The sequence below is a fragment of the Hippopotamus amphibius genome, chromosome 3, assembly GCF_030028045.1.
Source record: "Hippopotamus amphibius kiboko isolate mHipAmp2 chromosome 3, mHipAmp2.hap2, whole genome shotgun sequence".
NCBI classification, from domain to species: domain Eukaryota; kingdom Metazoa; phylum Chordata; class Mammalia; order Artiodactyla; family Hippopotamidae; genus Hippopotamus; species Hippopotamus amphibius.
Genome location: NC_080188.1, coordinates 12409672 through 12414615, shown reverse-complemented (window position 1 = coordinate 12414615; position 4944 = coordinate 12409672). Strand labels below are relative to the sequence as shown.

The 4944-nt window shown below is 31.8% G+C and overlaps 1 pseudogene; it reads left to right on the top strand.

The window, feature by feature from the left end:
* The first annotated feature begins 1923 nt into the window (after positions 1-1923).
* On the top strand, positions 1924-3524 carry LOC130849822 (T-complex protein 1 subunit zeta-like; annotated as a pseudogene).
* The last annotated feature ends 1420 nt before the right edge of the window (positions 3525-4944 follow it).

Sequence of the window (4944 nt, the reverse complement as noted above, 5' to 3'; positions counted from 1 at the left end):
TAAATGGAAACTCTGCATGAAGAAATAGTCAATAAAAACACAAAGCAAACTACAATATGAACAAAATAAAATTATTAACTAAAACACAGTTATATAAGCATAGAAAATCTCTCAGAGAAAAATAGTAAAGGAAAACAGGTGAATCCCATGTACTATATTTCATGAGGCTAACCAGAATTTGTTGGACTTTCAAATGCATATGTATTTACTTTTAAATAATTAAAATTTAAATATGCAAACAAAAGTAAGTTCCATCACAAAGAGAAAATAACGGCTATTTTTTTAGGTATTTAGCAACAATTTCTTTGTTAATAATGTATCAATAATTTATTCACTGTATTTTAATAATTTATTTAATGTATTAAAACTTATGTATTAGTAATAAAAATAAGTTATTAATAATTTCTTTATGAATATACATTTACAATGCTAAATTCAAGTTGCAGGTTTAACTTAATGCCCCAAATTTTTACTGTGCATTATAATAGCATGGAGTTAACAAGTTTCCAGAAATTTAATTATGACTTATGGTAGGTTCATTCTATGGTGTTTCACTCACTGAAGGTGTTTTGTTTTTCCCTGGCTTCATGTTTCTCTGCAGGAGAAATCTCTATTATGGTACATTTCCTCATTTATTGCTCCAAAAAATTTATGAATTTGAGAAAAAAAATAGGACTGTATGGCTCAGCAACTTATGGGATATCTTTTGATATCTATTTATATACATATATTACATGTGGCAGTCTTCTTTTTGTGTACAGTAAATAGGCTAGTCCCTTTTCTACAGAGGCCCACAAATGTAAAAGAGTACCTGAGTGGGTGAATTTGTCTAAGTTTCCTGCAGATCTAAGGCCTATTTTCCAAACAATTTCATTTCTAAAATAGAGATAATTTTGATTTCCGTTTACCTGTCTCCTTTTCTATTGCTTGATTGGTTCCAATTCTGGTGGGGAAGAGGACACATTTTTTATTAGGCTCTTAAAAAAAACTATATCACAATGCCCTTATAAATCCATTTTTTTGAAATATTCATTGTTTCTCATGTTTGACTACTCTAAATAAATCTGTGATAAAATTTTGCAAATAAATTATTGTACATAATATTTTAGACCAGAATTCTAAAAGGGGCTTGTTATGTTAAGAAGCATGAGAATTTGTAAGATTCTTAATAAATAATGCAAAATTATTTTTAATTTTAATTTAAACAGCATTTGAAGAGACAACCCATTCAATACTCTTATCTAGGTTGATGTTTGCTACATTTGAAAACCTTGCAAAGTTGATCAAATATGTAATTATTTTAATCTGCATTTTATCAATTAGTGACATTATAAAATACAAAATGATTAGTAATTTCTTTCTTTGCATCCTTAAAAATACTAAAAAGAAATGAAAAGTACTGCATGATCTGTCCTCACACCATTAACTTTTCTGTTCTCATTTCCTCTTAATTTCTCATCAGTTTATTATGATCAGAGTGGTTTATTTTTTCATGTGCACTAAAAATATATATGTATATATTTTTCTTTCTCCTTCCAAAAATTTTGATAATAAATTATATACAGCTTGTATCTTATTATGTTCATGTAACATTAGCTTTTATCCTATGCTAGTCCATTTACTTTTGCAAATAAAATCTGTAAAATTTGCACTATCTCCATTCTACCATAATTTTTGTATGTTTTTTTTTTCTGGTTATTTATGAAAAGATATTTAGACAAATAAACATCACTAATTTTTCTATAAAAAATTTAAAATCTTTTAATATACATCATTTATGTTCAATAAGATGTTCACTTTATCACAACCTCCCAGTAGTAAGATTTACCTGTTATTAAAATATAATTAGCCTCCCGGCCATGCTGAACTGGCACTGGGTTTTCTGCACACCAGGGTCCCTCATTTTCTTCTGCTGGGTCAGCTATGGCAGCAGTGAAGACACTGAACCTCAAGGCTGAAGTGGCCTGAGCCAAGGCAGTGCTGACGGTCAACATCAGCGTGGCCCGAGGGCTGCAGGATGTGCTGACGACCAACTTGCGGCCTGAGGGCACCATGAAGATGCTTGTTCCTGGTGCTGGAGACATCAAGCTCACTAAAGATGGAAGTGTGCTGCTTCATGAAATGCAAATTCAACACCCAACAGCCTCCTTAATAGCCAAAGTAGCAACAGCCCAGGATGACATAACTGGTGATGGTACCACTTTCAATGTCCTAATCATTGGAGAGCTCCTGAAGCAGGTGGATCTCTTCATTTCTGAAGGTCTTCATCCCAGAATAATTACAGAAGGATTTGAAGCTGGAAAGGAAAAGGCACTTCAGTTTTTGGAACAAGTCAAAGTAAGCAAAGCGATGGACAGGGAAACACTGATAGACTTGGCCAGAACATCTCTACATACTAAAGTTCATGCTGAACTTGCTGATGTCTTAACAGAGGCTGTAGTGGACTCCATTTTAGCCATTAAAAAGCAAGATAAAAAAAAAAAAAAAAAGCAAGATGAACCTATTGACCTCTTCATGGTTGAGATCATGGAGATGAAACATAAGTCTGAAACCAATACAAGCTTAATCAGAGGTCTTGTTTTGGACCATGGGGCACTGCATCCTGATATGAAAAAGAGAGTAGAAGATACATACTTCCTCACATGCAATATGTCATTAGAATATGAAAAAACAGAAGTGAATTCTGGCTTTTTTTACAAAAGTGCAGAGGAGAGAGAGAAACTAGTGAAAGCTGAGAGAAAATTCATTGAAGACAGAGTTAAAAAAAAAATAGACCTGAAAAAGAAAGTCTGTGGTGATTCAGATAAAGGATCTGTTGTTATCAATCAAAAGGGAATGACCCCTTTTCCTTAGATGCTCTTGCAAAAGAAGGCATAGTAGCTCTGCACAGAGCTAAAAGGAGAAATATGGAAAGGCTGACTCTTGCTTGTGGTGGGGTAGTCCTAAATTCTCTTGATGACCTAAATCCTGATTGTTTGGGACATGCAGGTCTTGTCTATGAATATACATTTGGAGAAGAGAAATTCATTTTTATTGAGAAATGTAATAATCCTCACTCAGTCACGTTATTGACCAAAGGACCAAATAAGCACACACTTACTCAAATCAAAGATACAATAAGAGATGGCCTGAGGGCTGTTAAAAATGTTATTGATGATGGCTGTGTAGTTCCAGGTGCTGGTGCAGTGAAAGTGGCAATGGCGGAAGCCCTGATTAAATATAAGCCCAGTGTAAAGGGTTCAAGCATTTGCTGATGTGCTGCTCATTATTCACAAGGTTCTTGCTCAGAACACCAGTTTCGACCTTCAGGAAACACTAGTTAAAGTTCAAGTAGAAGATTCAGAATCAAGTCAACTTGTGGGTGTGGACTTGAACACAGGTGAGCCAATGTAGCAGCAGAAGGAGGCATATGGGATAACTATTGTGTAAAGAAACAGCTTCTTCATTCCTGCATTGTGATTGCCACCAATATTCTCCTGGTTGATGAGCTCATGAGAGCTGGAATGTCTTCTCTAAAAGGTTGAATTGAAGTTTCCCTTGTATCATTTGAATCATGAAGACTCTACAGAATGATCCTAAGAATATAAATATGGAATTTTTGTCCAAGCTTCAAACAGTTTGCAAAGGATTTTCTTTACCCATATAAAAAAAGGAGAGAACACTGGCACCTAGTCAGATCCTAAAGTTCTGAAATTATAATTGCAGTATTTTTTAAATTGCACTGCAGTGTACACATACAGCAGGCCATACTTACCCAATAAACAGGACGTTTTGCTCTAACAAGAAAAAACATATATATATATTTAGTAAATTTATTATGAAAATATATATAATTTATATTTTCATCTTCTAATTACTAATATTGTTTTATTTGCAGCTTTCTTTGTGAAATGCCTGTTTATTTCATTTTAACAGTTTTTTAATCAATGTCAGCATTCATTTGAAGTTTTCAAATACATAATTAATTTTTTTGACTTCTTAATTTTTCAAAATATTATGCCACTTTGTTTTGTTTACACATTTTAAAATGGTAATAATATGTGCACAATTTTCTTCTAGGACATTAGGACACTTCTATGTCTTTCATACTTATGACATATTTTCCCTGGCTGATTTATGATAAATTAGAATTAGAATTTGAATTTAGTTGTTTTATGCTCTTAATTTTACATTCAACTCTTTAACTCAACTGGTATATATTATGGGTGATTGTATGGTGATCCATTTCTTCTCAAAAAAATCATTAGTAAATAATACATTTCCTGTTTATGTGATCAACTTATTTAGCATATATTTAATTTATATATAGTTATGTTTTTTTTCTGTATTTTATCTATTGCCTACAAGTGATTCAGTACTCTATCATTTTAATTAAGGTTATTGTATGTTGATTATACTTTCCTATTTCATAGGAAATACACACAACTTCTAAAATTTTTCTTTGGTATATGTCCATAGAATTTGGAAACTATGGACATCTTTCTGTGGATATATCCAATATGCTTTTTAAGTGTTAGATGCAAGTATTAGACATTTTCTAAGTATTAAATCATACATATTTTAATTGCATGTAATCATCATTTGCATTTTGGTTTTTTGGTCATCGTATGTATTTTGATGATTAGAATCATAGTAAATATTAACTAAAAATATCAGATGGCTTTAAAAACAAATCTAAGCCTTTAAGTTTTTTCTTGATTAGGCATAAGAAATACCCAGGAAATTGTTAAAATCCAAGTTAATACCCATTATGCAGGGAAAAGACTACACAGATGTACATAGATGAGAAAATAGCAAAAAAGATCAACTAAAGAAACAATGATAAATCTCTTAAGAATATGAAGGCAATATATAATTCAAAATAAGAAGTCACTTTTAAGAATAATAATATTATTATATAAATTGCCTAAACAACAAGCCATAGAATAGATGAAACAAGAATAG